At 42.3% G+C, this 24,074-nt stretch overlaps 1 protein-coding gene across 2 annotated transcripts in view; it reads left to right on the forward strand.

The window, feature by feature from the left end:
- The window catches only part of GAB2 (GRB2 associated binding protein 2), a 213,465-nt gene that overhangs the window by 147,027 nt on the left and 42,364 nt on the right, over positions 1 to 24,074 (forward strand). The gene's annotated exons all lie outside the window — the stretch shown is intronic.

The raw sequence follows: 24,074 nt of genomic DNA on the forward strand, positions 1-24,074 counted from the left end.
TTTCCTCAGGTGCCTCAACACCACTGCCATACATCCGCCCTCCCACTTTCTCCCTTCCCTGTGCTGTCTAGCACTCTGTGTCGCATTACCTGTCGCCCTCCCATAGGGAAGGTCTCACCTTGATCCCTTCTCTGCTTCATCTCTGTCCTAGCCCATTTCAGGCCATCCTGCACAGTCACACTTTACCCTTGTTTGTGTGGGTTCTTTGTAAGATTACTGATGATCCCATGTTCATTTGTATTCACTTGGGAGGGGATAAAAGGAGGAAATACTGATTTATGTCTGGATTTTGATTACCTTCACAAAAGAGTAGCTTACCTTTTAGAAATGAGTGTTAAATTGTAGAAATGCGCCTTGACATTTGTTTAGGCTCATTCTGAGCTCTCTGGGATGGTTGAAGAGCAGAGTTTTTGCTGGGGCAGGCAGCCTGGTTGCACATTGGAATTAAAGAGGAGCATTGTTAAAAAATATTGACGCTGAGGAGCCATGACAGATCACTGAAGAATTTCTGAGTCCTGGACCCAGCCATTAGTGTCTTTTAAGGGCTTCATTCTGCGTAAGCAAGGATCCAGGGCTCAGCATCCATTTTCTGTAAATATTTTAGGCTTTGAAGGCCACATAAAGTGTCTGTTTCATGTTCCTTTTTTTAAAATTTTCTTTATAGCCCTTGAAAAACGTAAAAATTATTCTTAGCTGATCGGCAACATCAGTGTCACCTCGGAAGTTGGTAGAAATGCAAATTTGGGGGTCCCACCCTAGATGTACTAAATTAGAAACTCTGATATTAGATGTACTAAATCAATAACTCTGTTATGCTGATACAAGGTTAAGTTTGATAACCTCTGTTCTAAAGTCTTCCTATTCAGAGTCGGGGTTGTGGACCAGCAGCATCAGCCTCTACTGGGAACCTGCTAGAAAAACAGAATGTGGGCTGGGCATGGTAGCTCACACCTGTAATACCAGCCAGCACTTTGGGAGGCCAAGGCAGGCAGATCACCTGAGGTCAGTAGGTCAAGACCAGCCTGCCCAATGTGGCAAAACCCCGTCTTTACTAAAAATACAAAAATTAGCTAGGCATGGTGGCATGTGCCTGTAATCCTAGCTACCCAGGAGGCTAAGCCAAGAGATCCCTGGAACCCGGGAAGCAGAGGCTGCAGTGAGCTCAGATTGCACCACTGCACTCCAGCCTGGGCGACAGAGCAAGACTCTGTCTCAAAAAAAAGAAAGATAGAATGTGAGGCTTTCACCAACCATACACTGTCAGAATCTGCATAGTTTAAAAACTTCTTATTTTGAAATAATTTTAGATGTACAGAAGGATTACAAAAATAGTACAGCAAGTTCCTATCTACTATTCACTAAGCTTTCACATTAGATTTAGTGTTATGACTCTGAGTCTCCTCCGATCTATGGTAGTACCTCAGTCTTTTTTAAATAAACCTTGACACTTTGAAAGCGTATTGGTTAGGCATTTTTGTAAAATATCCCTCAATTAGGGTTTGGCTGATGTTTTCTCATGGTTTAGACTGAGGTTGTCAGTTTGGGGGAAGATTACTACAAAGTTGATGTGCTTTTCTCAGCATGTTAAATCAGAGGGCGTATGCTGTCCGTATGTCTTATTATTGATCACATTAGCTTTGATCACTTGCTTAAGGTGGTATCTACCTGGCTTCTCAACTGTAAAGTTACTGTCTTTATTTTTGTAACTAATAAACATTTAGAAGATACTTTGAGAATATGAAAATATCCTTTTTCTCCTTAAACTTTTGCCCACTTAGAAAAAAAGAAAAAAGCAACCTTTTACCTACCAGAAAAACAAAAAACAACTTTTGCCCACTGATTTTAGCATTCATCAATGAATCGTATTTCTTTCTTTCTTTTTTTTTTTTGCTGAGACAGTCTCACTCTGTCACCCAGGCTGGAGTGCAGTGGTGCAGTCTCGACTCATTGCAACCTCCGCCTCCCAGGTTCAAGCACTTCTCCTGCCTCAGCCTCCTGAGTAGCTGGGACTACAGGCATGTGCCAGCATGTCCAGATAATTTTTTTGTATTTTTAGTAGAGACAGGGTTTCACCATGTTAGCCAGGATCGTCTCGGTCACCTGACCTTGTGATCTGCCCGCCTCAGCCTCCCAAAGTGCTAATTTCTAACAGCTATTACTGTGGTGTTCTGATGGTGATTTTATATTTCCCTCAAAATGCAGACTTTTATCAAGAGCGCCAGATGATTTGTAGTATGCACATTAAAGCTTGAATAGCAGTGGGCTGAATCATCTAGATCTGGTAGATCATCAAAATCACCCGAAACATTTTTTTAACTTCTAGATGTTGATTCAGTAGATCTGATTTAGGACAAAGGAGTCAATAGTTTTTAAAAGTTCCTCCCACAGAATGGGAGAAAATATTTTAGAGTTTTATATCTGACAGTGGTCTAGAATCTAGAATATATAAAGAACTCTTACAACTGAATAAAAAAAGATCCAATTTTAAAATGTGCAAAGGATCTGGATAGACAGTTCTCCAAAGAAGATATACAAATGACCAATGAACACATGAAAAGATGCTGAATAACAGTAGCCATTAGGGAAAACCACAGTGAGATACTATTTCATACCCACTGGGGTGACTGTAATAAAAAATACAGACAATAACAGATGCTGGAAAAGATGTGGAAAAATACATTGCTCATCACGTCCCACTTTATACTTTGCTTGTAGGAATGTAGAATAATACAGATACTGCAGAAAACAGTGTGGCAATTAGACAGTTACTGTGTGACCGAGCAATTCTACTCTTAGGCACATTCCCAAGAGAAATGAAAACATGTTCACACAAAAACTTGTACAAGAATGTCCACAGCAATATTATTTATAATAGCCAAAAAGTGGAAAAACCCCAAATATCCATGAATAAGTAAAATATGGTATATACATATGTATTACTAGGCCATAAAATGGTATAAAGTACTGAAAACATACATTAAGTGAAAGAAGACATAGAGAACCATCTTTTTATGATTCCATTTATATGAAGGTTCAGTAGGCAAACCCACAGAGACAAAGTACATTGGTGGTGACTGAGAGTGGCGATATGGGGTTTCTTTTTGGAGTGGTAAAGATGTTCTGGAATTAGATTGTGATGATAGCAGTACACTTTGTGAGTATACTAAAAACCACTGAACTTTACACTTTAAAATGCTGATATTTATGGCACTTAAATTATGTCTCCTTCTTTAAAAAAAAGTTTCGCAGGTGATTCTGAGGACCAGCCAGGTTAGGGAACCTAACCCTAAACCTCTATCATAGACATATATTTGCTCTGATAATTAAACCACTAGATATCCAATAATTCCTTAAAAAGCACATAGGACCAGCTTCATGGATATGTGACCTGTGTGGTCACAAAGAGCCCCATTTTTAGAAGGGCCTGCACCTGGTTTAACGCTCCACTATTACCATCTTGAAGTTCTTAGTAGTTTTTTTAACAGGAGGTTCTACGTTTTCATTTTACACTGGCCTCTGTAAATTATGTAGCCAATCAGGCCTGACATAGATGTCCTAACCTAGGAATTCTGTGATTTTTATCTTCTTTGGGGAAGGATAATGAGCCCCTATGTATTAAGTTCTTTGGTATAATCTTCTTGCTTCCTGAGTGGACTTTCCTGTTTTCCACAAATCTTTGTCATTTATAGGTTTCATGGAGATTGTTTTTGTTTTTCTCCTTTATTTTATTCCTAATGAAGAGCAATGCATGTTCAGTGAAAAAAACAAAAAAGAGGGGGAGAGAAAAGGGCCCTAGCCTTGGCAACATAGCGAGACTGGAGTACAGTGACACAATCATGGTTAGCTGAAACCTTTTTACTTTAATAAAATATAGAAATTAGCTGGGCGTGGTAGCACGCCTGTAATCCCAGCTACTAGGGAGGCTGAAGTGGGAGGATTGGTTGATGCCACGAATTCAAGGTTGCAGTGAGCTGTGATCACGCTACTGTACTCCAGCCTGGATGACAGAACGAGACCCTGTGTCCAAAAAAAATAACGAAAAAGTTGGGGGTGGGGAATAAGACATTAATTAAAAGGCTGGAGAGCTGGGTGCGGTGCCTCATGCCTGTAATCCCAGCACTTTGGGAGGTTGAGGCAGGCAGATCACCTGAAGCATGGAGTTTGAGACCAGCCTGACCAGTATGGTGAAACACCGTCTGTCCTAAAATTGCAAAAATTAGCTGGGTTGTGGTGGCACATGCCTGTAATCCCAGCTACTCAGGAGGCAGAGGCAAGAGAATTGCTTGAACTCAGGAGGCAGAGGTTGCAGTGAGCTGAGATCGCGCCACTGTACTCTAGCCTGGGCCACAGAGGGAGACCCTGCCTGAAAAATTAAAAAAAAAAAAAAAAAAATAGGGTGGGTGCGATGGCTAACGCCTGTAATCACAACACTTTGGGAGGTCAAGCTAGGCAGATCACCTGAGGTGAGGAGTTTGAGACCAGCCTGGCCAACATGGTGAAATCCCATCTCTACTAAAAATACAAAAATTAGCTGAGCCTGCTGGTGCGTGCCTGTAATCCCAGCTACTTCGGAGGATGAGGCAGGAGAATCACTTGAACCTCGGAGGCAAAGGTTGCAGTGAGCTGAGACCACGCCATTGCACTCCAGTCTGGGCAACAAGGGTGAAACTGTCTCCCCCTCCCAAAAAAAAAGCAGGGGAAAAATTCTCCTCAAACACATTCAAGGCTTTCATAAATGTTGTTAGCAGCAGTAAATCTATCTGGGTCTGCAGCAGCCTCAATTCTTGCCTCCTCAGAAGAAAGAATTTGACCAAAGGCATAAGGCAGAGTGAGACATGGACGCATGTTTTAGAAGGGGGTGAAAGTTTATTAAGTGTTAAAGCAGGAACAAAGGGAAGTAAAGAACACTTGGAAGAGGGCCAGGCAAGCAACTTAAGAGATTTCAGTGCACTGTTTGACCTTTGACCTGGAGTTTTACATATTGGCATGCTTCTGGGGGTTGTGTCCTTCCCCCCATTCTTCTTTTGAAGAGGGCTATCTGGGTATGCAGCGGGCTGCCAGCACTTAGGAGGGGCTGCATGCTCAGTATGTTTAATAAAGCTATAGACATGCTCACTTGAGGTGTTTTTCCCTTACCTGTCCAGTGTGTTTACTGAAGTTGTATACATGCTCACTTGAGGCGACCTTTTACCAGTCAAGTGTTCTAGAGGAAGGCCAAATACCAGTTAAACTCTGCCATTTTGCCTCTTAGTGTGCCTGCTTGAGTGCACTTGCCTAACTCCTGAGATTTTATCAGCAAGCTGCTGATCACCAGTTTCGGGTGTTTTCTATCTATTGGGAGACGGTCTTTTCCCGCAACAGCTGCAACCAATTATTATTTTAGCGAGACACTTTAACAACCTCCTGATTTCCCCTGATAGTTGCCTGACAATCCTCGTGGGATGTCGGTAGGGACCTCTCCTGCCCTGCTCATGTCTGCCTAGCTAACTACTCTAACAATGTGAGATATGGGTCCAAGAAGTACCTCAGCTTTTTAAGAAATAGGTATGAGTGGGGAAAAATATAACCAAAAAGCAAATTGCTTTTAATTGAATTATTTTCTTGTGGGATTGGAGGTATTCTCATCAAGAAAATATATTCTTGAGATGTGGCAAAAATTACTCAGTGTAGATATCTTTTTTTTTAAATCACATGTTTAAAAGATATTGTCTGAATCCTTTTACTATGTAGGACTTCAGTACAATGCAAATGTAGAAACTACATTATCTGGACTTGCTTTCTTTGGTAGCAAGGTCCATTTGTTCATTCACACATTATTCATTCAGCAAACCTTATGGAGCATTTATTTTAGGCAAGTTCCTGTCATAACCGATGAGGCTACAAAGATGAACAGTAGAATCTCAGTGCTCAGACATCATAGCCTAGAGGAAGGCACAGGCATGCAACCAGGTAGTCATAGAGGCATGCCGTAACAGGAATCACCAAGATGAGTGACACATGTACCATCAGCTTAGGGAAGGAAAGAGAAGAGTATTAGAGGGTGACAAATAATTGAATATTTTGTCAATGGTCTTATTAAATATTAAATATTTCCTAGCCTGTAATCCCAGCTTCTTGGGAGGCTAAGAGGGAAAGACTGCTTGAGCCCAGGAGTTCAAGACTGCAGTGAGCAGTATTTTTTTTTGAGAGGCAGGGTCGTTCGACCCCTGTCACTCAGGCTGAGATACGGTGTCATAATCACAGCTTACTGCAGCCTCGAACCCTGGGGCTTAAGCAGTCTTCCCACCTCAGCCTCCCAAGTAGTTGAGTCTACAGGCCTGTACCACTGCACCTGGCTAGGAAATGTATTCTTTATATTCTTTTTTTTTTTTTTTTTTGAGGCCGCGTCTTACTGTGTCACCCAGGCAGGAAAGCAGTGGCATGATCTTGGCTTACTGCAGTCTCTACCTCCCAGGTTCAAGTGATTCTCCTGCGTCAGCCTCTTGAGGAGCTGGGATTACAAGCATGCACCACCATGCCTGGCAAATTTTGAATTTTCAGTAGAGACGGGGTTTCGCCATGTTGATCAGGCTGGTCTTGAACTCCTGACCTCAGGTGATCCACCCACCTCGGCCTCCCAAAGTTCTGGGATTATAGGCATGAGCCACCACACCCAGCCAGAAATATATTCATAGATATATAAATCTGTATGTGTGTATATTTTTAATATATATACACACATACACAAATATGTATATACACATATGCATCTATATTTTTTTTCAGTCTTTTTTAAGGAATTATTTGATATCTAGTGGTTTAATTATCAGAGCAAATATATGTCTATGATAGAGGTTTAGGGTTCTTTGTGAGATCCTTCTGTTGTAAGCAGTTGGCTTTTCTTCAATCTCAGAGGAGAATCTGGTATGTTAAAAGATTCAGTCACATGGTGATTTTCCTAAAACTGGATTATATCTATACAACCTTCAGGTAGGCCGGGCGCGGTGGCTCAAGCCTGTAATCCCAGCACTTTGGGAGGCCGAGGCGGGTGGATCACAAGGTCAAGAGATCGAGACCATCCTGGTCAACATGGTGAAACCCCGTCTCTACTAAAAATACAAAAAATTCGCTGGGCATGGTGGCGCGTGCCTGTAGTCCCGGCTACTCGGGAGGCTGAGGCAGGAGAATTGCCTGAACCCAGGAGGCGGAGGTTGCGGTGAGCCGATATCGCGCCATTGCACTCCAGCCTGGGCAACAAGAGCGAAACTCCGTCTCAAAAAAAAAAAAAAAAAAAAAAAAAAAAAAAAAAAAACAAACAAACAAAAAAACCTTCAGGTAAAATGTTAAAGTTTAATTATTCAGTTAGTTTTGTTTTTTTTTTTAACTGAGAATTGGGATCTGAGGAGAAACAGAAAGTTAACATGTGACTACTTTCTTTTGCTTAGTAGCCTATTTCATTTAATCACTTTATCACCTTTATTTTCATTTTTCAAATGACAAAACTGAGTACTTTTTCTTCCCTGCCTAGCACTTTTATAACTCCCCAGGGCTAACGATCTTCTGCGTCTACCCACCTTGCATCCTGGGCTGGGTTCATTCAGAAGGGCTACCCATTTCTTCCACTCCAGAAACTCTTCCTTGATACAACACTGTTTTCCTTTTACTAGGGCCTGTTGAGAACAATCCAACAGAGTCTTCATGTCAGCACCTGCCTTAGGTGAAGAGCACCTAACCCTTGGTGGCCACAAAAAGAAATAATCGCAGCTATGTATTGAGCCATCTATTCTATGACAGTTGAGACTTTACATAAATTCCCACTAAAAAGTCATAGTAATACTTTGAATCAGCAACAGTTTGACCCAAGGTCATACACTAGAAGATGGGAGAGTTGGTATTCTAGTCTAACCCAGACCTGACTTTGCATTCTGATATGCTGTCCTTTTGTCCCTGTCCTCCTGGAATATAAGCATCTATCAGAACCAGGCCTGGATATTTTTGCCCCGTTAGACACTATGTATTGAACTGGAAGCACCCACCAGTAGTCCATATGGCTGGCTCAGGTTCTCCCTCCTTACTAACCCATATTGCCAAAGTCCTTGGTCTGAAATATTCCTAATTAATAATTTCAAGGGCTTTAATCCAGTTATCAGGCTCTAATGCTTAGTCTGTATGCTGGGAGCAAGGATGTCTGAGTTCAAATCACCACTCTGCAATTACATGAGCAGGTCACTTGATAAAGTCTTAACTTCCTTTTGTAGAATAGGGATAAAATAGTTTGTTTTCAGCCCATGCTTCTGCTTCCCCATGGATGCATCCAGACAGACATAGAACCCACTGGCAGCACTCAAGTTGCACATTTCCCAAAGGACGATTCACATTGTTTTTGTGTACCGGTATCCCCTGAAGTTGTTCAATCCCATGTCCCTGCTCCCAGTTTGCTCCTGTAGAGGTTTCATCATATGTGGTGCCTCTTTCAAGCAGATACTCCCTCTTTTCCTCTTTCCTTCCTTCCATCTGTCCATTTGTCCATCCATCTGTGTGTGTGTGTGTGTGTGTGTCTGTCTGTCTGTCTGTCTGTGTCTGTGTCTGTGTGTCTGTCTCTCTCTCTCTCTCATTTGTCTGTCTTTAACCAGGCTGGAGTGCAGTGGCACAATCATGGCCTCCTAGACTCAGGTGATCCTCCCACCTCAGCCTCCAAGTATCTGGGACTACAGATGCACACCACCACACCCAGCTAATTTTTGAAATTTTTGTAGAGACAGGGTCTCACTATATTGCCCATTGTATTAGTCTGTTCTCATACTGCTGATAAAGACATACCCAAGACTAGGCAATTTACAAAAAAAAAAAAAAAAAAAAAGGTTTAATGGACTTATAGTTCCACATGGCTGGAGAGGCCTCACAATCATGGCAGAAGGCAAGGAGGAACAAGTCATGTCTTACATGGATGAGAGCAGGCCAGGAGAGAGAGCTTGTGAAGAGGAACTCCTCTTTTTAAAACCCTCAGATATCACGAGAATAGCCTGGGAGATGCCTGCCCTCATGATTCAGTTACCTTCTACCAGGTCCTTCCAACAACATGTGGGAATTCAAGATGTGATTTGGATGGGGACACAGCCAAACCATATCATTCCAGCCCCTGACCCCTCCCAAATCTCATGTCACATTTTAAATCTAGTCATGCCTTCTGAATAGTCCCCCAAAGTCTTAACTAATTTCAGCATTAACTCAAAAGTCCACAATCCAGAGTCTCATTTGAGACAAGGCATTCCGCCTATGAGCCTGTAAAATCAAACACAAAATAGTTATTTCCTAGATACGATGGGGATACAGGCACGGCAAATACAGCCATTCTAAATGGGAGAAATTGACCAAAACAAAGGGGTTACAGGCCCCATGCAAGTCCACAATTCAGTGAGGCAGTCAAATCTTAAAGCTCTAAAATGATCTCCTTTGACTCCTTGTTTTACATCTGGATCACACTGGTGTGAGAGGTGGGCTCCTATGGCCTTGGGTAGCTCCACCCCTGTATCTTTGCAAGGTGTAGCACCCCTTCTGGCTGATTTTATGGGCTAGTGTTGAATGTCTGCAGCTTTTCCAGACACACAGTGCAAGCTGTCAGTGGATCTACCATTCTGGGGTCTGGAAGATGGTGGCCCTTCTCTCACAGTTTCACTAGGCAATGCCCCAGAAGGGACTCGTGTGTGGGTTGCTCTGACCTCACAACTCCCTTCTGCACTGCCCTAGCAGAGGTTTTCCATGAGGGCCCCAACCCTGCAGCAAACTTCTGCGTGGGCATTCAGATGTTTCCATATATCCCCTGAAATCTAGGCAGAGGGTCCTAAACCTCAATTCCTGACGTTCACCTGCAGGCACCTGCAGGCCCAACTCCATGTGGAAGCTGCAAAGCTTGGGACTTCCACCCTCTCAAGCAACAGCCCAAGTTGTACCTTGACCCATTTTAGTCATGGCTGGAGTGGCTGGGATGCAGGGCACTAAGTCTGTAGGCTGCACACAGCAGAGGGACCCTGAGCCTGGCCCATGAAATCATTTTTTCTTCCTGGGCCTCTAGGCCTGTAATGGGAGGGGCTACTGTGAAGAACTCTGACATGCCCTGGTTACACTTTCCATGTTGTCTTAGGGATTAACATTTAGGTCCTCCTTACGCAAATTTCTGCAGCCAGCTCAAATTTCTCATCAGAAAATGAAATTTTCTTTTCTATCACATTGTCAGGCTGCAGATTTTCCAAACTTCATATTCTGGTTACCTTATATAACTGAATGCCTTTAACAGCACCTAAGTCACCTCTTGAATGGTTTGCTGCTTGGAAATTTCCTCCACCAGATACCCTAAATCATCTCTCTCAAGTTCAGAGTTCCACAGATCTCTAGGGCAGGGGCAAAATGCCATGAGTCTCTTTGCTAAAACATAACAAGAGTTACCTTTGATCCAGTTTCCAACAAGTACCTCACTTTCATCTGAGACCTCCTCAGCCTGGGCTTTACTGTGCATATCGCTATCATCATTTTTGTCAAAGCCATTCAGCAAGTCTCTAGGAAGTTCCAAACTTTCCCACATTTTCCTATCTTCTCCTGAGCCCTCCAAACTGTTCCAACCCCTGCCTGTTACCTAGTTCCAAAGTCACTTCTACATTTTCAGGTATCTTTTCAGCAGTGCCTACTCTACTGATACCAATTTTCTGTATTAGTCCATTTTCACAGTGTTGGTAAAGACATACCTGAGACTGGGCAATTTACCAAAAAAAAAAAAAAAAAAGAGAGAGAGAGAGAGCCTTAATGGACTTACAGTTCCACATGGCTGGGGAGGCCTCATAATCATGGCAGAAGGCAGGGAGGAGCAAGTCATGTCTTATATGGGTGGCAGCAGGCTGAGAGAGAGCTCGTACAGGGGAACTCCTCTTTTTAAAGCCATCAGATCTCATGAGTCTTATTCCCTATCACGAGAACAGCCTGGGAAGGACCTGCCCCCATGATTCAGTTACCTCCCACTGGATCCCTCCCACAACATTTGGGAATTCAAGATGAGATTTGGGTGGGGACACAGCCAAACCTTATCATCCAGGCTTGTCTTGAATTCTTGGGCTCAGGTGATGCACCTGCCTTGGCCTCCCAAAGTGCTGGGATTACAGGTATGAACTACTGTGCCTGTAATAGGTCTCATATAAAACCTTTTGTTTGCTTTCAGCTAGAAGAGGTTTCTGGCAGATGGATTCTGTCTTTTTTTTTTTTTAATACTTGCCACCTCCAGATTCTTATTTCTACTGCCACCCTCCAGCTTTCACATATTCCAACAAAAAATGTCTAGGATAAAACCTGCAGGATCAAGACCAGACCAGGAGTGAAAGTGAGTCTGAAATCAACATAAAGTTGGAGGAAACAATCCCTTGATAGAGAACTTGTTCCAAAAGGAAACCAGAAATGATGTTCTAGAAGGAAAAGCAATTCCGGGAACACATATCAAGATTCTATATCATGTATGTAGGATTTATTTTTGCTTATTTTGCGTGTGTGCACAAACAAAAGCAAGAACCTTCCTTACCTTCCTCTTAGAATCAAAATAGCCATCAGTCCTTAGAGTAAGGAAGCAGTGAGCTGCTCTGAGCTGTGTTTTTTAAGCAGGCGGATACAAGTCCTCACATTTGTGGCCTTGTTGCTATCCCTGACCAGATGTACCAAACACAAAAAGAACCATCTCTCAGTGGGGAGCTTTGATGAATTATTCATGTGCTCAGGAGTCATCCCCTGTTAGGACAACCCTCACCCCTTTTGAATCCTCAAAGCGGAGGACTTCTTTATTCCTTTTATTTCCTCCCTCCTCCATTTATTCAGTAGCTATTCCAGGGCCTGCACCGCCACTATCACAGGGACGCCAAAGAGCAGCTAGCTGTACTTGAGTCTCAACCTTGCTACTTATTTGCCTTATTGATGTTGAATAAATAAGTTTCCCTCTTGGAGGTTTTATCATCTGTAAAATGGAGATGATGCTCCTCACAGCATTGTTAGAAGGTTACATAGGTGAAGCTAGGAGAACATACAGGGATACATTGTGAACCACAGCTGCCCGCTTCACTTTTCCCTTGTAGTGGTCGTAGTGATAGTAGTGATGATTTTTGTGTCTGTAGGACAAGATAAACAGAATATAATTTAAATATTTGGTGTTTTTACAGAACTTTATAGTCTACACAACCCTTACGCAGTCTCACTTAAGCATGAGGAAACAAAGTGAGATAGGTAGGAGCTGATAGTATCATTCTTATTGCACAAGCGAAGAAACTAAGGCTTAAAGGTACTAAGTGACCATGCCAGAAAGCAGAGTGGCAGGGCCTAGAATTTAAGGCTTTTGACTTCCATCTACGGCTGTGTGCTCTGACTCCTCACTTGTCCCAGTCACTTGTCACAGAGCTGTTTACCATGGCTGCTTCTAAGTCACAAAACAGCCAGCAAGAAGGAAGAGGAGGAGCAAGACGTTTATAAATCACTGATAACTGACTATTCTTTTTTTTTGAGACTGAGTCTCACTGTGTCACCTAGGCTGGAGTGCAGTGGGGCAATCTCAACTCACTGCAACTTCCACCTCCTGGGTTCAAGCAGTTCTTCTGCCTCAGCCTCTCAAGTAGCTGGGATTACAGGTGCACACCACCATGCCTGGCTAATTTTTGTATTTTTAGTAGAGACGAAGTTTCACCCTGTTGGCCAGGATGGTCTCGATTTCCTGACCTTGTGATCCACCCGCCTCAGCCTTCCACAGTGCTATCTGTACATTGATACTAACCTTTGGTGGCTAAACTAGCAAGACAATATGATCCTTCTTAGAGGAACCAACAAACTAATGTGAGTTACAGCTCAGGGAATTTAGCTCACCAGAGCCCCATTTTGTAACTCTTGGAGATTTTGAAGTAAGGCCAGAGCCTCCTCTGTATCTTCTCTACTATTTTAGTTTTTTACCTTATTGAACTCCTTGGCAGGAATTTCACAGTAATCACATGTTGAATCTTATGGAATAAAGAATTCCCAAAGTTCTAACCAACTCTTCTTTATCTCTTCCCCACCTTTTCTCTCCTAAAATTTTAGTGAGACTTCCCCCTTTAAATACTTTGTAAATATTTAAACTTCTAGTAATCCTTAAGTTTTGTAAGTCAACACTAGAATTATTTTAAGTCCTGGGTCCCATCTGGGGTCAAATGATACCCATAGGAATGCTTTTGGGGAAGTCTTCCACATGCAGTGGAGGAATGTTTCTGGGGTCTTCAAACAGCTCTTTCCTCTCCAGAGAGAATGACTGGTGCCTTAAAAGGTCAGGACCCCTTATTCCAGCTGGATTTCTGACAACAGGGAGAACTGTAGTAGAGCCAAGTAGTCCATTCAGATGCATTCTGATGACCTTGGTCCTTTCCCCACCATGAAAAGAGAGAGAGAGAGAGAGAGCCAGGGAGAAGCCTTGCTCAGAGACCTCACCCTTTCTGTCTTCTCATCCCTGGGAGGGCCTTTTCCTCCCTTGTTCCCTCCCAGACCTTTTGGGTTTTGTTTTATTAACTCAGATCAGGCCAACTCCTCTGGGGAACCCTAATTGGAAGCCAAAAGCAAATGTGGGCGGTAATGTGCATCTTATCCCCAGGCTGAGACTCCTCGCTTAAGGAAGAAAGAACAGAGTGGAGACTGACCCAGGCTCCAGCCCAGGGGTGGAGGCTGCTGTCTGAATCACCCACCCTTTTTTTCCACTGAGACGAGGAAAATAAATATCCAGACCATTTTCCAGCCAGATCTGAAATCCTCATTCCTTTAAAAAAAAAAAAAAAAAAAAGGCAAAGTAAAGAAAAAGATTATTTTAAATAACCCTGAAATATCAGGCTTTCCTCCTCAGTCTCTTGCTTGTTTGTCATTTTTCGTTTACAGCTGGGTCTGGTCATCCACAGAACAGGCTGTGAGTTCAGACATGAGCTCCATAAAATTCTCACAAATCTTTCTGTGTTGTCCTAGAACAAACTCCAGCTTTGACCTTCAAGGAAGTCCAAACCCTCTGGAGGAGGAAAAGGAGACAGGGAGAAACCTGATCCTGTTCTTTCGTTCTGTCTTGATACTTCTTTATGTTTTTTTTTTTTTTTTTTTTTAATACCAGACACTTCCCCTCACCACCCCAGCCAGCCAGCATAGATAGTCTAGCGTTACCTGCCAAAACCCACAGACTGTTAGACTTGAGAGCATCTCATCCCAACTCCACGGTGCCAGAAGCTTTGGATGGCTCCCAAACATTATAGCCCCCTACTTTTTTGGTTCTTTGAGTGCTTCTGATTATCCCTAATAAAAGAAGATAATAAATGGTTGTTGAATTGGTCCCTGACTAGATTCCAAAGCCCAGTCTAATTCTAATATTGGGCTAGAGGTAGAATTAGAACTTTGTATTTAGTAGCAGTGTCACCTAGGACCTCTGAAGATCTTGATTATGATTAAACATCCAGTTACGTATAGCTCTACATAGGATTCTGAACTCTGCAAAATCAGTAGATAGAGCTTCTCTCTCTAGGATCTGTGCCTGAGAATCAGAATCCTGGTTTTAAATTTCAGCTTTCTTACGATTCATCTCAGTTTCTTCAACAGTAAACTAGGAATGATTTCCAAAAGTTTTTAAAGCATTGCTTTTTAACCACATCTCACATGAAACACAATAATTTATGAAACATTTGAGAGGGAGCCACTTTGAATATATCAGAGGAGAGGGTCAAGTGATGCAAGCTGGACTCAACTGCTCACCTCTCCTTTTGGTTGCCTGGGAAGGCTGGCACACAGTGTGAAGATAATGGTCTGCAGCAGATGTTCAAAACAGGGAACTCCAGGGCTGAGCTACAGAAATTTTCATCAGTCCACAAAAATATGAAAAACATGAGGAAGATATAATCCTTTTTCATAAAACTAAATGCGATCAGGTTTTAAAACTTCCCTTTATTCAGAGATTCTCTTTGTGCATGTATGTTAAAGTGTTGTTGTGTGTGTGAAGTGATAGTCATAGTAAATGGTAGTTTCCATATTTGACAACATCATTAAAAATTGGCAGCCCTGTGTATCCATTTCTAAAAATGCACAAGGGCATAAACAAAGAGGCAGTGTTTTCACCTGTCCATAGAATGGAAGAGTCTGGGAAATAGTGATCTAGAGGTGATATGTGTGTTAGGACTACGGATTTCCAGCCTCTGCTTCTGTCCCAATGGCCAGGGGCCTCTGAACTCTACCATTAAGTCCAGGCCCCCTGCATGCCAGCGTGAAGCCAGTACTGTGGGATCTTTTGTCCCCTGGCTCTGTGCTAGTCCTGCTCTTGTGTACTAGCTAAGGTCAGCCCTGGGATCTTGGCTAATTTTCATGTCTCAGTCTTTGCTCTGATAACCTGCCTATAGTCTCAAATCCCACCCAGGAGTGGACCCTGTTCTGGTTTTATGTAGTCCCTCTCGTAGACCCGAGACTTACCACACCTCAAGCCAGGGGCTGGAGCCTGACTGCCCACTTGAAGGCTTCTGGGTTGCATGTGGCATCTCTGCCTGCATTTCTGAAGAAAATCTGCTTCTGTTTTCCCAGAACTTGCTTCTTCCTCTGGGATTCTACTGCCCACATTTCTAGTGATGCCTTAGTGTCTGTTTCTGAGTTTACTCATTCAGTTCCCTTACCACTGAGAACCTGCTTTTGCCCATTCTTATTCTATGGACAAGGGTTAGAGAAGAGTATAAGACATAGACCTGCATTCAGTGGACTCCTGAGCCTTGTTATGTTCTCCAGTTTTCGTTCTCTTGACCAAGCCAGCCTTGGAACCCTTCATAGTGACTCTCTGCCTCCTCTTTGTCTACTTCTAAGAGGTTCTGGGCTTCTCAGTTTTCAGAAAGATTTACCTGCTGTTAATTGAACCATGTCTGGCTTTGCGCCAAGATACAACTACCAGATTTAACAAATGGGGGTTAACGTCAAGTGTGAAAATAGATAATTTTTAAATTCTGAATTTAGTTTCAACATCAAGCCCCCATCGGGCCAGTGATAGAAATGGAAGTTTTAATTAACTCAGTATAATCCTGATCAATACAGGATCTTCTTAGTAAATTCAAGTTTGTCTTCTTTTGTCCCTGAGGTGCCATTTTAAGTGCCCCACGGCTTGGAGAACTGGTGTCAGTTTATTGAGGCTGGAGCACAATTAGGGATTAGGGGAGGAGATGCATGGTAGAAAAGAGTGAGGACGCATCTTATTCCTCTTCAGATCACCGCATTAGTAGCCACAGAGTAGCTGTCCAGTAAATATCCACATGATTTTTGTTTATTTATTTATTTATTTTGAGACAGAGTCTCACTCTGTCACTCAGGCTGCTAGAATGCAGTGGTGTGATCTCGGCTCACTGCAGCCTCTGCCTCCTAGGTTCAAGTGATCCGCCTTCCTCAGCCTCTCAAGTAGCTGGGATTACAAGCATGCACCACCACAGCCAGAAAATTTTTGTATTTTTAGTAGAGATGGGGTTTTTACCATGTTGGTCAAGCCGGTCTCAAACTCTTGACCTCAGGTTATCTCCCTGCCTCAGCCTCCCAAAATGCTGAGATTACAGGCATGAGCCGCCATACCTGGCTGAATGTTTTAGTTATAGTGTTTGGTTATAACTTTGTAAATAGTTACACAAAATTCTTTTTTAAAAGTTTGACTTTTTCCAAATATTTTCATTTTGAGAAGTTCACTGTTGGGGAGAATGGAAAGCTTTAACAACATTTTCATCTTACTCATAAATGACAAAGGCTGAGATACCTGAAATTCTGTATGTTGAAACATATAACATATACTTTAATATGGTAAAAAGTACAATGAAAAAGAAAAAATAAAGAAAAGCTCAAAAGAGATGATATGCTAACTAGGCTGAAGAGCTAGAGCATGCCAAATACCTGAGGCTTATTTTATGCATCTAGCATTTGCTTATTGTTTGCTTTTATTTGCTACCTCCTCAGCCCTTTTCTGGATGAGGTCAGTGAACAGAATTCTTCATAACTAGTGAATCATATTTGTAAGAACATTCAGCCAAGACAGAAGGGAATAGATTTCATAGAATGAGAAAATTCTAGAATATGAGATCTTGAAGGGTCCTTAGAGAGTGTTTAGTTCCAAACTGCTCAAATGACAGTGTGTCTAGAGGTCAAGAGAGGGAAACTAATTTGTTCAAGATCATGCAGCTGATTGGCCAGGGCTAGAATTAAATGTTCCCTGACTTTCAGTTAATATTTTAAATGATGTTGATGGTTATGGTAATGATCATATGAAAATCACTTAATGATTTTTAGGGTGCTTATATGTATGTATGGTCTAGAAGGCCAGTTTAGTATATAGGGTCTTAGAGTCACATGAACACGAACCCACAACATTATTGAGTTTAGCCTTAACATGTTCTTGGGTAAGTTAATTTACTTTTCTGAGTTTCAACTGCTGCATCAGCAAAATAGAAACGACGTTCTTCATAAGATTATGAAGATTAAGAATCCACTTAAAGCATATAGCGTAGTGTTTGGTACACAATAAGTACATATTAAATGTCTGTTGAATCTGTGACTAATAAATTGTTGCTGCCTTCTCTATGATCTTCACAATAGCCCTTTAGAGACATCTACCAAGCTACTTTTATCTTCCGAAAACTAAAATGTCCTAAATAACCTTTACCTCTCTTTTGCCCACGCTCAAAAATCTTTTTTGCTATGTGTGATTAATATGTTTATCAAATAATAAATCTTGCTGATTTTCCTGATTTGAGGGGCATTATACTTGTCATGGTGGTACTCAGAAACAAAGGTGTCTTGACCAGGCGTGGTGGCTCACACCTGTAATCCCAACACTTTGGGAGGCTGAGGCAGGTGAATCAACTGAGGTCAGGAGTTTAAGACCAGCCTGGCCAACATGGCAAAATCCTGACTCTACTAAAAAATACAAAGATTAGCCGGGCATGGTGGGCATGCCTGTAGTCCCAGCTACTCAGGAGACTGAGGCAGGATAATCATTTGAACCTGGGAGGTGGTGGCTTCAGTGAGCTGAGATTGTACCACTGCACTGCAGCCTGTCTCAAAAAATTTTTTTTAATTTTTTCACAGTGGCATCAAAAAATAAAATACTTATGAGTCAGTTTAACTAAAATCATCCTAGATCTCTATACATAAAACAACAAAATATTACTGGGATAAACCCAGAAGATGGAGAGACCGTGTTATAGAGAAGACTCGGTGTTGTTAATGTGTCAGTTTTCCCCAAATTGATGAATAGATTCAGTCCAATCTCTGTCATAATCCCAGCAGGCTTGTTTGTATTGACATCAAAGCAAATTAGAAAGTACTATATAATATATGAAAACAGTACTGTTTATCAAAACAGCTTGTCAATAATAATTCAGACCTTTTTCAAGCATAATATGCCTTGGCAGGCCTGCTCAAATAATGTACTCAGTGTGCAGGCCCACTCAGTACATATAGTCTTAGTATTTTGGCCTTCCCAGTGGTGTTAAAAAGACAGCTCTCCCTTTTGGACCTCAGCTTTTAAAACCTAGAGGTGGTGAGGCAATAAGAGACACGTCTGGAAGATGAGTAGGGAAACTACAGATGTGAAACCAGATTATTGGGACCCCTAGACTGGAGGCAGGGGCTGAGAAAGAGCTGCCAGCTACAAGCTGGGTCTTGCAAGCCTCTGTGCCTGAAGTCCTCTACTCACTACACAAAGGCCAGTTGACCCCATTTTTGCACGCTCTGGGACAGATCCTGCCTCTGGTCAAACCTTGAAGGTCTGGGAACACAGAGTTCAAGATCTTCTTCCTCACCAGGTTACCTCCCACAGTGCAGTGCTGAGGACCAACTACCATTTGTGAAACACCTATGTGCAGGGACTATGGCATTTCTTATTCCCTAGAACGATTCTACAGTAGCTGTTTTATAAATTTTACAAATTAGAGCTCTTGGATTCAGATACTCATCCCTAGTAAGCTGAGATTCGGACTCCAGTGTGCATGTTCCTTTCCTAGTAGCACATAGCCTCTCCTGAAGCTGAAGTTCCCCTTCAGAGAATTCTGCAGATCTCATAATTAGTTGAAGTTGGAGCTCTGTGAATCCCAGCCTAGCCATCCAGACTAGACATCTAGCCTAGCCATCCAGTTTACAGTACGATGTTGTTCTTGTGATTATTGCCACTGACCGTGATTCTTGATAGGCATCCACAACTGATTGTCTGATGCTTCTGTTTTATACCAATTACCAGTTGTCTCAGAGTCACTGTGAAAGGAGAGGAAAGCTTATCTCTTATAAAGCTGGTTAGCTTCAAAATACAGTGATGTATTTTGGTTATTTCTGTGGAAAGGTTACAAGGGTCAAATGCATCATTAATGTGAACTTAAGTTATCCACTCGATGGATGGATTCCTGTGAGAAAACTAATACATTCCCAGAGTTCCCTGGGGAGGGTAGAAGTGCTCCTCTCAATATAAATTTGTTCTTTCTGACTGCAGTGTAAGCTCAGAGAGCATAGGCCACACTTCGGGGCTGGCCTGCAGCTCAGTTGTGCCTGCAGTATGTGCTCCTGACCCTAAGTAAGTGACAACAGTGCTTCATTTCAAATATGAATGAATCCTTGAAGGGACCACCTAACCAACCCAAGCCCCACATGAAGGAGCAGGAGAAGGGTCTGCCTTAGGTGCAAACAAAGCTTGTAACCTGACCTCTCTCTAACAGTACAGTGCATGGCTAAATATAGACTTGCTGCCCCCAAATAGAAATACACACAGCCCAGAAAACCTCACTAAGTGATAACAATTTGTTTACCCTAAAGAACTGTTTATGTTTGGTTCCTGGAGCTAGTCATTCATTCATTCTAACCCAAGAAGGAGAGATTCCAACAAAACTTGCTGATCTAGTATGTTTATCGAAGATCCCCTCCCTCTGATTTTGTTTTTGTTTTGGTTGAGACAGGGTCTCACTCTGTCGCCCAGGCTGGAGTGCAGTGGTGTGTGGTCACAGCTCACTGCACCCTTGACCTCTTGGGCTCAAGTGATTTTCTCACCTCAGTGGTGGGGACAGAAAGAGAGAGAGAGATTGTTGATTGAAGGATAGGATCTTCAGTGTTGCCCAGGATGGTCTTGAAATGCCTGAGCTCAAGTGATCCTCCTGCCTCTGCCTCCCAAAGGGCTGGGACCTCCTTGTTCTAATTGGAACATTTTCTAAGCATAGAACATTGTGCTAAACACCATCAGAGAAAAAATAGATGGTCTGGATCCTGACTTCTAACAGGTTATGGTCTCATTTTATATAACAAATTTGTGAATTCCCAACTAGAATAAATGGCAAAATTAAGTACTACAAAAGATTTGGAAGGCATAGGCTGGGTGCAATGGCTCAGGTCCTGTAATCCCAGCACTTTTGGAAGCTGAGGCAGGCGGATCACCTGAGGTCTGGAGTTTGAGACTAGCATGGCCAACATGGTAAAACCACATGTCTACTAAAAATACAAAAATTAGATGGGCATGGTGGCAGGTGCCTGTAATCCCAACTTGTGAGGAGGCTGAGGCAGGAGAATCGCTTGAATCTGGGCGATGGACATTGCAGTGAGCTAAGATTGCATCATTGCACTCCAGCCTGGGTGACAAGACTGCATCTCAAAAAAAAAAAAAAATTAGAAGGCATAATTGATTCTAACTAGAGGCCTTTTGGGAGGCAAGGCATTTGCATCTCTAAAATGAGATGCCTCAGGCTAAAGAAGGTTGTAAAAGGATATGCTGTGCCACTAAGCTACAGTCACTCACTCTCTTTCCTCTGTGCTTTTCACAGAATCGATGTCTGCTAATGTATACCACGAGATTGTATGCATCAAGGTCAGGATGTTCTGACTTGGCTCTCCCTCAAGGGGAGATGGTGTTCTTTCTCAGACTCTTCCCTTGGAAGGGAAACGGGGAATCGTAGGCCCAGAAAGGTCTCACGGGATCTCATGTTACTGCCTGTCTCTATCCTTTTTTCTTCCTCCGCTTTATAGTTTTTGTAAACATTAGGAAACTTATATTTCTGAACTTAGGGATCTATTTATACTAGTGTTTAGTACTTTGAGCCAGGAAATGTTTACTTAACCATGCAAATAATGAGTGATATTATAAACTAACAATAAATAACGGGTCTGGTCAGCCAGTGTTCTGGTGATCAGATCTCATGGCTTGATTTCTCTTACCCGCAAGCCCACGTTTCAGATAATACATCTTCTTTCACATCGATATATCTTTTGGTTCACGGGAAGGGCTCTTGGACTAAGATCTGAATTCTGATTCCAGGGTTCACTCTGACCTTCTGTGTGGCCTTGGACAAGCCTTATTTCTCTGGGCCATAGTTTCTCAAACTGTGGGTGAGAGGTTTGAGAGATGGGAGGAGGGTGGTGATAAATGAGAGGCTGGACTCTGGGGACCTTTCCAGTTACCATATTATATGAGTTACTGTGTAAAGTGGAGCTCTTTTATGTTAGGCCTTAAATTTATGAATTTCTTCTGGCAAAAATTATGATACATGCCAAAGGAATTAGAGAATTATTCCTTCTTAAAAAACTTCAGGCTTATGATTAAGAGTTAAAGCGGCCGGGCACGGTGGCTCATGCCTGTATTCCCAGCACTTTGGGAGGCCGAGGTGGGCAGATCACGAGGTCAGGAGATCAAGACCATCCTGGCCAACATGGTGAAACCCTGTTTCTACTAAAAAGCATTTCTACTAAAAAAAAAAGCAAACAAAAATTAGCTGTGCGTGGTGGCGCACACCTGTAGTTCCAGCTACTTGGGAGGGGGAGATTGCAGTAAGCCGAGATCGAACCACTGCACTACAGCCTGGGTGACAGTGCAAGACTCCATCTCAAAAAAAAAAAAAGTGACCTGGAGCTGTGGATCCAGTCTTGCCCTCAGCACCTGTCAGCCTGCTTTTGTATTTAGGATTCTTCATTTGTTCCTTGTTTTTCAATTAGCTCTCTGCAGGGACCACATACCCCTTAGAATCCTATAAAATTGTTTTCAAAATTCTTTCGTCATCCGCTCTGCATTAGAACTTTTAGAATTTTAACACCATTCCACTTCTAGTAATAAATGATGGGACGCCGGGCGCGGTGGCTCAAGCCTGTAATCCCAGCACTTTGGGAGGCCGAGGCGGGTGGATCACGAGGTCAAGAGATCGAGACCATCCTGGTCAACATAGTGAAACCCCGTCTCTACTAAAAATACAAAAAATTAGCTGGGCATCGTCGCGCATGCCTGTAATCCCAGCTACTCAGGAGGCTGAGGCAGGAGAATTGCCTGAACCCAGGAGGGGGAGGTTGCGGTGAGCCGAGATCGCACCATTGCACTCCAGCCTGGGCAACATGAGTGAAACTCCGTCTCAAAAAAATAAATAAATAAATAAATAAATAAATGATGGGACAAGTGTCAGGCCAATAGCCATTTATTGAGTGTTTAATAATTACCATTTACATGTATTTCATATCAGCACATCCTCAAAAGAACCCTGTTGAATAGGTGTTCTCTTTGGCATTTGACAATGTGGAAAATGAGGTATAAAGAGATTAAAAGTTTTGCTCAAGCCCCTGTAATAAGCTAGTTTCAGACCAAATGCCATGTGTTCTCACTTATAAGTGGGAACTAAATGATGAGAACACATGGACACAAATTGGGGAACAACAGGCACAGGGACCTACCAGAGGATAGAGTGTGGGAGGAGGGAGAGGAATAGAAAAAATAACTATTGGGTACTAGGCTTAGTAACTGGGTGATGAAATAATCTGTACATCCGACCCCCATGACACAAGTTTACCTACATAACAAACCTGCACATGTACCCCTGAACCTAAAAGTTTAAAAGGAAAAAACGCCAGCTGAAAACATTATAAACTTGTGAAAATCAAAAAGGTTACTCTGTAATGTGGAACTATAACATTGATTCATATATTATATGTGCTTTTTAAAGATTATACATTCAGGCCAGGGGCAGTGGTATACGCCTCTAGTTCCAGCACTTCGGGAGGCCAAGGTGGGAGAATCACCTGAGCACAGGAAGTCCAGGCTGCAGTGAGCAGTGATTGTGCCACTGCACTACAACCTGGGCAACAGAGCGAGACCTTGTCTCAAAAAAAAAAAAAAAAAAAAAAAAAAAAGAAAAAAAAAATAAATAAATTGTATATATTCAACTCTAAGAAGCTTCTTAAGAAAACAAACCTTTAAGTACATGTTTGTCGCTGAGGGAAAAAAAAATAGTTTCAGAACCTGTGTCTGGGAAGTCCACACTGGGGTTATTTTTGTTACACCTTGTTCCTTTGGAGCCATAGGTAATGTGAATGGCCAGTGAGAACATGGATGCTTATCAGTTTGCAATTTTGATGATCCAATGAAAGGTTTTTGGAAGTATTTGCTCTTTCATTTGTCATTCAAAGCCTGCTTTGCCCTATTTTCAGTAGACGCTAATCCTTCTGTCTTTGCCCCAAAATTAAGAAACAGCAATTGTTAAAACCAAATCAGTGGATCCTAATCTAAATTTCTGTAAATATGACTCATGAGGTCTGAGGTGGGACCAGATCTCTGCATGTACATTTCCCAGAGATAACTTCTATGAGTATCCCTGATCTAATCCAACCTCTTCCTTTTGTAAATAGACACAGCAAGTCTTGGAAGATGAAATGGTATGCCCAAATTCACTCAGCCCGTAGGGGGTAGAGCTAGACCTAGACCCCCCTCCTCATATTTAACTTTCCTTGCCTAGTACCATTCACAGCATAAGTCTCTATTGGAGTTCTTCCTCGACACAGATGAAAAGAATTGGCTTTGGAGACTGTAAGATCTGATTCAGATCTAGGCTATGGCTGTGTGACCCCAGAGTTTGTTATTGACATCTCTGAGCCTCTTTTTCTTCATCAAAAAAAAAAAAAAAAAAAAAAGGAGGTAATAACATCTACCTTATAAGGTAGACGAGAGGCACATTTTTTTTTTTTTTTTTTTTTTTGAGACGGAGTTTCGCTCTTGTTGCCCAGGCTGGAGTGCAATGGCGCGATCTCGGCTCACCGCAACCTCCGGAGAGGCACATTTTAAG

The sequence above is a fragment of the Sapajus apella genome, unplaced genomic scaffold (assembly GCF_009761245.1).
Source record: "Sapajus apella isolate SASKATOON/1434 unplaced genomic scaffold, GSC_monkey_1.0 scaffold34, whole genome shotgun sequence".
NCBI classification, from domain to species: domain Eukaryota; kingdom Metazoa; phylum Chordata; class Mammalia; order Primates; family Cebidae; genus Sapajus; species Sapajus apella.